The sequence below is a fragment of the Oncorhynchus keta genome, chromosome 28 (assembly GCF_023373465.1).
Source record: "Oncorhynchus keta strain PuntledgeMale-10-30-2019 chromosome 28, Oket_V2, whole genome shotgun sequence".
NCBI classification, from domain to species: Eukaryota; Metazoa; Chordata; class Actinopteri; order Salmoniformes; family Salmonidae; genus Oncorhynchus; species Oncorhynchus keta.
Window position 1 is genome coordinate 49657964 of NC_068448.1, and position 14531 is coordinate 49672494.

The window sequence follows — 14531 nt, forward strand, 5'->3', positions numbered from 1 at the left end:
CACATGATTCACAGGTTTAATTTCCTCCTGGGAAATCATGTGCAACCATGTTTTTTTGGAACACTGACGTTTACATGTGGATTTTACATGTGGATTTTACATGTGGATTTTACATGTGATCACATAACCTTTCACGTGAATATTTTTCAAATGAGATTCCAGAGATGATGCCCTGCAAACAAAATTGAGACCGTTAGGATACACACAAACCGTTCTTTTAACATAGTGTTTTCAATGTACATTTTTGACATACATAATTACATTGTGTATGTTTATTTATACAGTAAATATTATTGAACATGTCCTCAGCTGGGTTTTGAACTCACAAACTCTTGGTTCAGGGCATCCCGACCGTCCTGCTACACCATCACATCGGTGTCAATTACAGATTGAACCTGTATTCGTACACTTTGGGTTTGAGTAAAGTAGAAATCAGCTTTGTTAAAAATACACTATTATAAAAAACGATTATAGTTATCATAGTGATTCAGGAGTAACATTAACACAGAATAATATCCCCCACAAACAGTAGACAGCTATTCAGAAAACTATACTTATTCTAAAATAACTATGAAATCTATGGTGAGAGAATAATAAGATTAACTAAAATAGAAGTGCAGATGGCACTCTTTTGCTAAGTGCAGACATGTATTATAGATAATGAATGTGTATAGGAATGCTATAGACTTTGATGGGCAGCAGAAAGATCAAAGTTGTCAATTCTAATCCCAGGTGGGGTCATATTGAAAAGTCACTACTAAGTGATCACTACTAAGTGATAATCATGTTGTCACTGATGAAATATTTTGTACACTATTTTAGCTGAATAGTGTACCATTTACTTTAAAACCCACATATCATTTGATTCCCTTACACAAAAAGACATGCAAAATCACATTTTCACATGTGAAGTACCTGAAATTTTCACATAAAAAAAGAGACTTGAGGTCAGTTCTTCACATATGAAACCACATGTTCACATGTATTCAAATTAGAGTTCACATGTTAACACCACCTTTTCACATATGAGGAGAATAACATGTTTTCACCTCACGTGGAATTTGTTTTTCACGTGTGAAAACGTTCACATAGGAAACATCTAACTCTCAAATGTGTAGTTTCATGGTATCGTACGTAGGCATTTTGCATCCCCATGTTGTCACATTTATTTCACGAGATCATGTTTTCACATGTGTAGTTTCATGTTATCAGGTGTTGCTTTCACATGTTGTCACAGATGTTATCACATGTGAAATGTATGTGGTTTTTCTGTAAGGGATTGCTTACACCGATAAGATTTGTTACAGAAAGGGCTTGGAGTTGATTTGGAATTGGGCAGAAGAGGGAGGGCCAAACCGCAATAAACGCATCAGTTGATCTTTTTATTTTCTCTGCAATGCCAAATATCAATCAAATCAATGTATTTTCAGGCATTGGTGACACTTAAAGTTGAAGGGCACCTACATAAGGACTTCATCACCCATTCAGTAGCCATATATTCCACATTCATAATCAGTAGAACTGCAAGCTGACTTTATTTAACTAGGCAAGTTAGTTAAGAACAAATTCTTATTTACAATGACGTTCTACCCTGGCCAAACTCGGACGATGCTGGACCAATTGTGCGCCGTCCTATGGGACTCCCAATCACGGTTAGATGATACAGTCTGGATATGAACCAGAGACTGTAGTGACACCTCTTGCACTGAGATGCAGTGCCTTAGACCGCTGTGACTTCTTTGATATGTCAGAGTATCATCACTTGCATGTCGACTCTAAACATCCTGTGTAAACTGGCAGTTGTTGACGTAGTTTTTTCATAAAATGTAACCCTTCACAAGTGTTTCCAAAGACTCTCGGACTAAAAACGTTCAAAAGTTATGATCCATATGAATATGATGGAGAGTTTTTTTATGTGTTCTAATTAGATTACATTTATATATCAGGGATTTCATTTGGTTTCGAATCAGCCGACTCAGATTCGGGTTTCTGTTATTGTCGACCTTACAAACCTTTGCTGACTGTGCATTTCTCACACAATCATGACCTTCAATCTAATCAACGGTCCAGTGTTATCTGCAGTAGATTTGAATCAAGCACAAAAGGTGCTGCATTTAAAGAAGCTATGCGTATTTGGGAAACAAAGTGAAATATGTTTTTTTTAGACTGGGATTTTCGTTGCCAAAATGTTGCACATCACCCACCTGTCATCCTTATATAAATAATTTAATTGTATGATATAAAAAAAGGAAGAAAAATCACAATGTAAAGCAGGATGTGGGCACCATTCCTCAGTTATTTTGTTTGATTGGTTTTTGTATAGCCAGTAATATTTGAAAACCCTCATTTTTGGCTTTGCATCAAACTAAACATTTTAATTCACTGCCATTTACTGTTTTTAACATTTCAGCTGTGCACTGCTTTTGATTAACAATAAAATCATTTTCAAAATCAATACTGTCACATCATTACATTTTTTTGTATCATTTAGTATTTTTAAACATTTCCGGGTGGAGTGGGATAAAGTTAACAGGCCACCCTTAACTGCCAATATCATTGTTATGTTCACTGGTCCCATTTCATGAAAAAACTAAAACACCTTACAAACCTTCCAACCTTTTTATGACCAAAAAAAAACAGGATTGCACAAAGTGCTAGGAAACATTCAGACCATCAACTCGACACAGGTTCCATATTAACCACTGTAAATGAATTTGAGGAAGTGCAAGAAATTTCTAATTTCATTAAAATAAGTGCAATAATAGCTAACTTTCACTTCAGTCTTAAATCAGTAACATTATAGCAGGTTGGGATGACATCCTATTTGACAGTGTTCATCAGTCTCTGATGTTCCAGGAACAGGTTTTATATCGATGGTTCCAGGTGATACCTTTATTTTACCAGGGAAGACATATTGAGACCTAGATCTCTATTTCAAATGTGCACTGCAAACCAGAACACAATTGACACATTATACACAAAGTATAAATACAGTGCATTCTGAAAGTATTCAGACCCCTTCACCTTTTAGACATTTTGTTACGTTACAGCCTTATTCTAAAAAGGATTAAAGGAATTTTCTCCTCATCAATCTACACACAATACCCCATAATGACAAAGTGAAAACAGGTTTTTATACATTTTGGGAAATGTATAAAAAGAAAAATACAGAAATACCTTATTTACATAAGTATTCAGACCTTTTGCTATGAGAATCGAAATTGAGCTCAGATGCATCCTGTTTCCATTGGTCATCCTGGAGATGCTTCTACAACTTGAACGGAGTCCACATGTGGAAAATTCATTTTATTGGACATGACTTGGAAAGTGTTATGAGAATTTTGTTCTCAATGTTCCGAAACTGAACCTCAATTAACTTCTCTGGGGTAGGGGGCAGCATTCGGAATTCTGGGTCAAATCAAATCAAATGTATTTAGCCCTTCGTACATCAGCTGATATCTCAAAGTGCTGTACAGAAACCCAGCCTAAAACCCCAAACAGCAAGCAATGCAGGTGTAGAAGCACGGTGGCGAGGGAAAACTCCCTAGAAAGGCCAAAACCTAGGAAGAAACCTAGAGAGGAGGGGTGGCCAGTCCTCTTCTGGCTGTGCCGGGTGGAGATTATAACAGAACATGGCCAAGATGTTCAAATGTTCATAAATTACCAGCATGGTCAAATAATAATAATCACAGTAGTTGTCGAGGGTGCAGCAAGTCAGCACCTTAGGAGTAAATGTCAGTTGGCTTTTCATAGCCGATCATTAAAAGTATCTCTGCATGCCCAAATTAAACGACCTGCTACTCGGCCCAGAAGATATGACATGCATATAACTGGTAGATTTGAAAATCTGAGAAACATTCAGGAAGTAGTTTTTTGGAGAAGGTCTGTATGGAGGAGTGGGCCAAAATCCTTGCTGCAGTGTGTGCAACCCTGGTCAAGAACTACAGGAAACGTATGATCTCTATAATTGCAAACAAAGGTTTCTGTACCAAATATTAAGTTCTGCTTTTCTGATGTATCAAATACTTATGTCATGCAATAAAATGCAAATTACTTAAAAATCATACAATGTGATTTTCTGGATTTTTGTTTTAGATTCCATCTCTCACAGTTGAAGTGTACCTATGATAAAAATTACAGTCCTCTACATGCTTTGTAAGTGGGAAAACCTGCAAAATCGGCAGTGTATCAAATTATTGTTCTCCCCACTGTATGTACGTACATTTGATATTCATCCATGACTGTTCTAGGCCTATATCAAATTATAACTCTTCCTGTTAGGATTTTTATTACAATCCTCATTAAAAAAACAGTCTAAACATAAAAAATGGTCTTATCCAACATAGGCTCCTCGTAGTTAAAAGAAACGGAGCCAACTCCTAGGCCTGGAGGCCTGTATTCGTCATCCCACTGGCCGGAGCTCGGAATCGGTCCGTATCTTATCATCTCATTCGTCATTGATCTTTCCAGAGCCCTGGTGATGAAACCTCTCACACATGGGACCAAAGAACATCCACACAGAACCAAAACACTCATACGGCTGAAAGTTGCCCACAACACAGGGATTATGACATTTTTCCATTTCCCAAACAATTTGTTAGAGAATTATCCAACCCAGAGTTCTCTGCTAACTCATGAGCTAATGTGGTTAACCTTTTTGGGAGAGGGGGCAGCATTTTCACTTTTGAATGAATAGCGTGCCCAGAGTGAACTGCCTCCTACTCTATCCCAGATGCTAATATATGCATATTATTATTATTATTGGATAGAAAACACTCTGAAGTTTCTAAAACTGTTTGAATGATGTCTGTGAGTATAACAGAACTCATATGGCAGGCAAAAACCTGAGAAAAATCCAACCAGGAAGTGGGACATCTGAGGTTTTTAGTTTTTAAAAGCTTTGCCTACCGAATACACATTGAGATATGGATGAGGTTGCACTTCCTAGGGTTTCCACTAGATGTCAACCGTCTTTAGAAACTGGTTTGAGGATTCTACTATAAAGGAGGGGCTCATGAGACCTCTTTGAGTCAGTGGTCTGGCAGAGAGCCTCGGTCTCATGACGTGCGCTCCCGACAGAGTTACCTCTCGTTCCAATGATTTTCTGAAGACAAAGGAATTCTCCTGTTGGAACATTATTGATGTTTTATGTTAAAAACATTCTAACGATTGATTCCATACATCGTTTGACATGTTTCTAAAGGACTGTAACAGAACTTTTCGAGTTTTTGTCTGGACGAAATGCTTGCGTCTCATGAAGATGGATTACTGTGCTGAACACGCTAACAACAAGTGGCTATTTGGACATAAATGATGGAACTTTATGGAACAAATCAGTCATTTATTGTCGAACTGGGATTCCTGGGAGTGCCTTCTGATGAAGATCATCAAAGGTAAATGTATATTTATGGTGTTATTTCTAACTTGATTCCAAAATGGTGAATATTCCTCTGGCTGATTTGGGCTCTGAGCTACGTTCTCAGATTATGCTTTTTCTGTAAGATTATGATTTTTCTGTAAAGTTTTTTAAAAATCTGACACAGCGGTTGCATTAACCTCTCTAGGGTATGGGGCAGCATTCGGAATTTTGGATGAAAAGCACGTCCAAATTAAACGGCCTGCCACTCGGCCTCAGAAGCTATGATATGCATATAACTAGATTTGGATAGAAAACACTCTAAAGTTTCCAAAACTGTTGAAATAGTGTCTGTGAGTATAACAGAACTGATTTAGCAGATGAAAACCTGAGACAAATCCTTCAGGAAGTAGTTTTTTTTTGGTTTTGTAGTTTTCTATTCAATGCCATTACAGTATCCATTGACTTGGGACTCCATTTGCAGTTCCTATGCCTTCCACTCGATGTTAAAAGTCTTTAGAACTAGTTTCAGGCTTGTTTTCTTATAAATGAGGGAGTAAGACCAGTCTGAACGAGTGGACCCTAACGCGGCACAGAGTTTTTTCAGGCGCATGTGCATTTCTTGTTTACCTTTTATATTGACAACGTTATTGTCCAGTTGAAATATTATAGATAATTTAGGCTAAAAAAACAACCTGAGAATTTAATATAAACATCGTTTGACATGTTTCTATGAACTTTACGGATACAATTTGGATTTTTTGTCTGATTGTTTTGACTGAGTTTGAGCCTGTGGATTACTGAAGAAAACGCACTAACAAAACGGAGGTTTTTGGATATAAAGAGACTTCATCGAACAAAAGGAACATTTATTGAGTAAATTAATGTCTTCTGATTGCCACCATATGAAGATCAGTTTTGTAACGCTTCTGCTTGGCTGGTTACTGTTTGTAATAATTTGTCAACTGGGCTATGTTCTGGGCTAGGTATGCTTTCGCCGAAAAGCATTTTATAAATATGACACTATGGTTGGATTAACAAGATGTTAATCTTTAAACCTATGTCAAATATGTTTTGTTTTCTGAATTTTTATAATGAGCATTTCTGTAATTGAATTTGGCGCTCTGCAACCTCACTGGATGTTGGCCAGATGGGACGCTAGCGTCCCACATACCCTACAGAGGTTAACTTCTTGACGCTACCATTCCTGTAGCGGGATAATTTTCATCTGCAACTGCTGAATAGCATAGCGCAACAGTCAAATAATATTACTAGAAAATATTCATATTCATGAAATCACAAGTGCAATATTTTGAAACACAGCTTAGCCTTTTGTTAATCACCCTGTCGTCTCAGATTTAGAAATTATGCTTTACAGCGAAAGCAATCCAAGCGTTTGTCACACCCTGACCATAGTTTGCTTTGTATGTTTCTATGTTTTGGTTGGTCAGGGTGTGATCTGATTGGGCATTCTATGTTGGATGTCTTGTTTGTCTATTTCTATGTGTGGCCTGATATGGTTCTCAATCAGAGGCAGGTGTTAGTCATTGTCTCTGATTGGGAACCATATTTAGGTAGCCTGGGTTTCACTGTGTGTTTGTGGGTGATTGTTCCTGTCTCTGTGTTTTGCACCAGATAGGACTGTTTTAGGTTTTTGCACATTTGTTGTTTTGTTCGTTTATTCGTGTACAGTTTCTTTATTAAAGTACAATGAATAACAACCACGCTGCATTTTGGTTCGCCTCTACTTCACCTAAAGAAAACCATTACAGCGTTTGTGTAAGTTTATCGATTGCCTAGCAAAGCATTATGTACATTTAGCATCAGGAAGCTTGGTCACGAAAATCAGAAAAGCAATCAAATGAACTGTTTACCTTTGATCTTCGGATGTTTTCACTCACGAGACACCCAGTTACAGAGCAAATGTTCCTTTTGTTCCATAAAGATGATTTTATACTCAAAATACCGACGTTTGTTTGTCGCGTTATGTTCAGAAATCCACAGGAAAGAGCGGTCACGACAACGCAGATGGAAATTCCAAACATTCTTCATAATGTCCACAGAAACATGTCAAACGGTTTTATAATCATTCCTCAGGTAGTTTTTTAAAATATATATTTGATAATATATCAACCGAGTGTGTAGCTTTTTCCATAACAGCGGGAGGAACAATGGCCGGTTTACTCAATTGCGCACCAACTCATCCTGAGAGCCCCCACCTCTCCACTTACGCAATGTGATCCTTCACCCTCATTTTTCAAAATAAAAGCCTGAAAATATGTCTAAAGACTGTTGACACCTTAGGGAACCAACATAAAGAGGAATCTGGTTGATATCCCTTTAAATGGAGGACAGGCCTGCATAGGAACACAGAAAATATTTTTACAGTTGTGGAAACTATTTTCTGTCCTAATCTGTCAATTATATGCATATTCTAGCATCTGGTCATGAGAAATAGGCCGTTTACTTTGGGAACGTTATTTTTCCAAACATAAAAATAGTGCCCCCTAGCTTCAAGAGGTTAAGGAGAAGTCTATCTTTAATTCTGTGAATAACATTTGTATCTTTTATCAATGTTTATTATGAGTATTTCTGCAAAATCAACGGATGTTTTCGAATCAAAACATTACTGCACGTAACGTGCCAATGTAAACTGAGATTTTTGGATATAAATATGCACATTATCGAACAAAACATACATGTTTTGTGTAACATGATGTCCTATGAGTGTCATCTGATGAAGATCATCAAAGGTTAGTGATTAATTTGATCTATATTTCTGCTTTTTGTGACTCCTATCTTTGGCTGGAAAAATGGCTGTGTTTTTTCGACTTGGCTATGATCTAACTAATCATATGTTGTGCTTTAGCGGTAAAGCATTTTTTAGATCGGACACAATGGGTAGATTAACAAGATGTTTATCTTTCATTTGCTGTATTGAACTTGTGAAAGTTTAAAAATATATATTTTTGAATTTCGCACGCTGCCTTTTCAGCAGAATGTTTCAGCGGAATGTTGCTAGCGGAACCCCTGCGCTAGAAAGGTTAAACCAGCCAGGGCCTTGCTCACTGATCCGTCTGGAGCTATGTTATCGGGGATGAAAGTACAACATTCGGCTCCAAATATCACACGCACACCCCCCTTCTCTCTTCTCTCTGGACGACTCGGCGGGTAATGTCCGTTTTGTCCGGGGTACTGCTGGTATTCTGGCTGGCTGTAGACCTATCACCAGATCTAACCTCTACTACCCAGAATGGTATCGTAGTCTCGACCGAAACCTGGTCAAAACCAACATACCTTAACCTGAGATCCTCTTTCTTTACGTTTTTAATGGTCATTCGTACCTTTATGCAATACTTCCCTTGCTCCGGATTACAGTCAAAAACCCTCACCTTCACTATACTCCATTTTCTTCCATACTGGGTTTGTGGATTTATATAGCCCTCTCTCTCTCGGTGTGAGCTATGACCTGTTTCCATGAACTACATGGGGACCTGCACAGATATCTTCCATAATGGCTCATAGTCCTAGCTAGAGGCCAGCGCTCACTTCTATGAACTTCGTTCTTGGCAATCCTGTAACAATTCTCTGTCAAATGTCGTATCTTCTTTAAGATTTATCTGTGCTGCTTTGTATGGTTTTAAATGCCTATGTGCTTGTCTGTGTAAATAGTAACCTTTCTCTCCTTTCTTATTTCCCAGGCACTGGTCAATGTTACTATTTCGGCCTGTTGTGCAGAATAATTTCTGGGCAATGGTTCAGTGTCTAACACCTTAGTTCCTGAAACCAACTAAGCTTTCATTCCCCTTTTGTCTCCACTCAGTAACTGTTATCTACCCATTCTGTGTCACTTCTATCTTCTATCCTCATGCTATCCCCCAACCATCAAGGTCTCAGTAGTGCGGGGAGGGCTTCTCCGTCTGCCTTTCCTTCTATCTGTCTGTCTCTCTTTCTTAAAACAGTCAGTATCAAATATGGGTTGTTTCCAAATATTAACTATATTTCTAAACCTTACTTAAGCCACCTTAAAATCAGTTTTACAAATTACCTTAAATTCGTCATCCAAATGGCCCTCCCATGAGGCTGATCAGACCACAAAGGAAAGCCATGATAGAAGTCAAAAGTCATACCACCGTTTCACAGTAATGTTTCTTACTATATTCGACAAATTAAAGAAAAACCATCAAACATTTTCTACATGTTGTATCCCAGGTTCCCAGAACATTCATTTATCAAAAGAATTCCCGTGTTTAATTAAAACTCAGAAAATAAAACTTATAAAATTCCATATGTGTGTTTCCCCCTTTAAGATATAATTTCTCTAGGAAAAAATGGAAATCTCCTCAAACCCCTAGGTTAAAAACAAACAAAAACATTTCCAGACCTTTTCAATTTAGTAGAAATATGCCTCTATCTCACTCGCTCCCTTCAAGATTACAGCCCCATAAAACATTTCCGAAGATAGAAAATGAAGCACTCCTTTTCCCAGAAAAAAAACACTTGGTCAGCATTCATTATACTACCCCGATTCAGAAACCCAAACGTCGACTACAAACAAAACCCAATAATAATGATAATTCCATTGTACTCCCTCCAATCATTAGTTTTAAATGTCCTCAATGGTTGTATGTACTTAATTGAGCATGTGCTACACTTGGATACAATACTGTACTTGAAATCTATGAAATAACCCAACTTAACATACTACTTGTCTAGATTGACCCAAGCTTGCTTTGCAACATTAAAACCCATTCAGTCTGACTGGGGCAAAGGTTCATCTTCCAACAGGACAACGACCCTAAGAACACAGCCAAGACAACGCAGGAGTGGCTTCAGGACAAGTCTCTGAATGTCCTTGAATGGCCTAGCCAGTGCCCGGACTTGAAGCCAATCGAACATCTCTGGAGAGACCTGAAAATAGCTGTGCAGCAACGCTGCCTATCCATCCTGACAAAGCTTCTGGGATCTGCAGAGAACAATGGGAGAAACTCCCCAAATACAGGTGTGCCAAGCTTGTAGTGTCATACCCAAGAAGCCTCGATGCTGTAATCACTGCCAATGGTGCTTGAACAAAGTGCTGAGTAAAGGGTCTGAATACTTATGTAAAAGTGATATTTCCAATTTTGGTTTTATAAATTTGCTAAATTGTGTGCTTCGGTGTGAGCCAAATCAAATAAAAAATATGGATCTATATATTGGTCACATACACATATTTAGCATATGTTATTGGTCACATACACATATTTAGCAGATGTTATTGCGGGTGTAGAGAAATGCTTGTGTTCCTAGCTCCAACAGTACAGTAGTATCAAACAGTTCACAGCAATACACAAATCTAAAAGTAAAAGAATGAAATAAGGAAATATATAAATATTAGGACGAGCAACTAAAATACAGTAGAATTAGAATCCAGTATGAGACGAGTTAAGCAGTGTGTAAACAATATTAAAGTGACTAGTGTTCCATTATTAAAGTGGCCACTGATTTCATGTCTATGTATATAGGGTAGTAGCCTCTAAGGTGTAGGGATGAGTAGCCTGGTGGTAGCCGGCCAGTGATGGCTATTTAACAGTTTGATGTTTTGAGATAGAAGCTGTTTTTCCAGTCTCTCGGCCCCAGCTGTGATGCACCTGTACTGACCTTGCATTCTACATGACAGCAGGGTGAACAGGATGTGGCTTGGGTGGTTGATGTCCTGGATGATCTTTTTGGCCTTCCTATGACATTGGGTGCTGTAGGTGTCCTGGAGGGCATTGGGCAGACCAGACCGTACCGCCCTCTGGAGAGCCCTGCACTTGTGGACGGTGCAGTTGCCATACCAGGCGGTGATACAGCCCGACAGAATTCTCTCAATTGTGCACCTGTAAAATTTTCTGAGGGTCTTAGGGGCCAAGGCAAATTTCTTCGGCCTCCTGAGGTTGAAGAGGCACTGTTGTACCTTCTTCACCACACTGTCTGTATGGGTGGACCATTTGAGATCGTCAGTGATGTGTACGCTGAGGAACTTGAAGCTTTCCACCTTCTCTACTGCGGTTCCATCAATGTGGATAGGAGGGCTCTCTCTCTCTGCTGTTTCCTAAAATCCACGATCAGCTCCTTCATTTTGTTGAAGTTAAGGGAGAGGTTATTTTACTGGCACCACTCCACCAGGGCCCTTACCTCATTCCTGTAGTCTCGTCATTGTTGGTAAACATGATAATGGAGTCGTGCGTGGCTACACAGACAAAGGGTGTACAGGGAATTCAGGAGGGGACTAAGCACACACCCCTGTGGGGCCCCTGTGTTAAGGGTAAGCGTGGTGGAGGTGATGTTGCCTACCCTAACCACCTGGGGTCAGCCTGTCAGAAAGTCCAGAATCCAGTTGGAGAGGGAGGTGTTCAGACCCAGAGTCCTGAACTTGGTGATGAGCTTGAAAGGGATAATGGCGTTGAATGCTGAGTTGTAGTCAATGAACATGATTCTCACATAGGTATTCCACTTATCTAGGTGGGTGAGGGCAGTGTGGAGCGCTATTGAGATTGTGTCATCTATGGATCTGTCGGGGCGGTATGCAAACTGGAGTGCGTCTAGGGTGGCTGGGATGGTGGAGTTAATGTGTGCCATAACCAGCCTCTCAAAGCATTTCATGATTACAGAAGTGAGAGCTACAGGGTGGTAATCATTGTGGCATGAAGCCTTAAAGTTCTTAAGAAAAGGGATGTATGTGGTCATTTTAAAACGTGGGGATTACAGACTGGGACAGGTAGTGGTTGAAAATTACCGTTAATATGCCTTCCAGCTGTTCTGCGCAGTGGGGAGGGGATGCGCCTTATTATCACTATCCACTGCCATATGCTGCTGAATGTTGGAACTTCGAAACTCAGCTCAGGTGTCCATGGTTCTGAAATCTCCACTATTTGTTTAATTTGTGTGTGTGAGATTACGACCATTCTAACTGTAGAAACAAGCTTCCACCACCAGAGGGCGACTAAATATCAGTTTATCGATGGAAAAAAGGTATACACCCGATGATGACGTCTACTAGGCTACTACTGTAGTTGATGATCTTAAGATGATCATATTAGAACATGGATCTTATCAGACAATTGCGACAAAAGACTCTAAAGAGCCTTATAGCTCATCAGACTACTCCGATATTCCTATGCGTCCATTTGCTTATGATATTTTGCATAACGAAGGATCCATTGGAAGTTAGGCTATACATTTATCCACGGCTGTTTGTTTAACAACTATGCTGGTTAATTTAACAACGGGGAGGGACAATCTTTTTTAGGAAAAGTTCAAGAACCATATCTCATTAAAAAAAGTAAAGGTTCTTTAACATAGTCAACCTATCAGAAAGAGGAAGAGTGAGGGAGAGAGGGGGGATAATCTTCTGGGCTCCAGCCAATATTACCGTTTCTAGTCCTTCACTAAAGGCTTATTGCAGCGCGGTCTCTGTTCTAAATTAACTTTTGGGGGGCTAGTAACCCGCCGAGGCAGAGGGAGCTTGCAGTCCGCCGTTCTCATTGTGTGAGGATTCTCCATTCGCAATTTGCCTGACGGAAACGTTTTAGTATTCTGGCGAGTGCCCCCGGGTCTGGCACTACAAAAGTGAAACTCATTGGCTCGCTATAAATTCTGCTGACGTCAGCGAGGGAGAGAGAATTATATGATCCTCCCTATTTTTTCATTATGCAAACAATTTGTATGACTTCCTCACACACACACACACACACGCATGCATACACACACAGAAACACATACAGCTGTCCATGACACATTCAAGTGAATCTGAAATGACAAGCTACCTATCTACAGACGTACGCACCTACAAACAATGCGCCCACGCATACACACATTCACACACAGCTTCACGTAAAACACCTTGCGACGGGCACTGAATCTGAATTTACTGGGTGAGTGGGTAAGTCATTCACATCAGTTTTAATGTGGAGGAATGGGGGGAGGTTCCCTTTTCCTTGTCACTAATGTGAATAAATAAATAAATATTAGTCTTGGCACCGAATAGGCTATATTGTTTGTGTGCCTTCAAAGGCAGGCATGCAATAGCTCCATTAGACATTTTCAGAATAGCGTATGATTAAACCAATTAGTCAAATATGAGAATGTGTCTGGTCCTCGTTTCCCAGTTTTAAGTGTTTGACAAACAAGCACATCGAGAAAACGTTCGCTAAATGCGTCGTTAGACCATGTGTCAATAATGAGAAGATTGAGAGAGAAAAAACAGTGTTGCTCTCGGATCAGCTTTCTCCATTCAAATCTTACCATAGCATTATAATTATTCCACAACACTGACAATACCACCCGTGGCTGCAAATACTGAGGCGGCGTATTCTAAATGCGTAGGTCAGAGCGTTGGGCCGGTAACCGAAAGGCTGTTGGTTCGAATCCCCGAGCTGACAGGGTAAAAAAATATGTCGTTCTGCCCCTGAACAAGGCAGTTAACCCACTGTTCCCAGGTTGCCAGTCATTTTAAATAGGAATTTGTTCGTAACTGACTTGCCTAGTTCAGTAAAGGTTACATTTTTAAAAAGTTAGGCTACCCTATAATAATGCACTTAAGATTTCGCACACATGTTACAAATAATTCCCGTTGAAATATATTGAGGCACAAAATACAGACCCTAGCATTAGCTAAATATAATTCAATTGAATGAATATAAAAATGTATTTCAAAGTGATTGAAATATGTAGCTCTACATAGCCTATAATGTATTTACCACTTGCAGTCATCTCGGGTTTCATTTGGAGTATCGTTTAATTCTTTTGCATTGGCAACTTTGTATGTATACACAGCAAACTCGCTAGTGTTACCTAGTGTTGATTTTTCAGTAACATTTCTAGTGTTGGTTCATGTGTGATATTTTACTGTACGTGTTAAATTAACACTCATTGGTGAAAAATAACCCCGGTGTTGGTGTTAATAACGAGTGCTAATTAGGTAGTCTCATACCTTAACCTTCTTAACCCGGCAGTCATTCTAAATGTTGGATCTCCCCACTTTGGCTAGATTCCTAGGGGAATTACACCTGAAAGCTAAACGCGATTTGGCCCTTATAGTATATAGGCCTGTGGACAATTTTATAATAGCTAAACAACACTGTTTTTTGTCAGAAGCGGAGTCTTTTCGTCTTTGTTAAAATTATTATGAGCATACAGTATTGTAATAAAT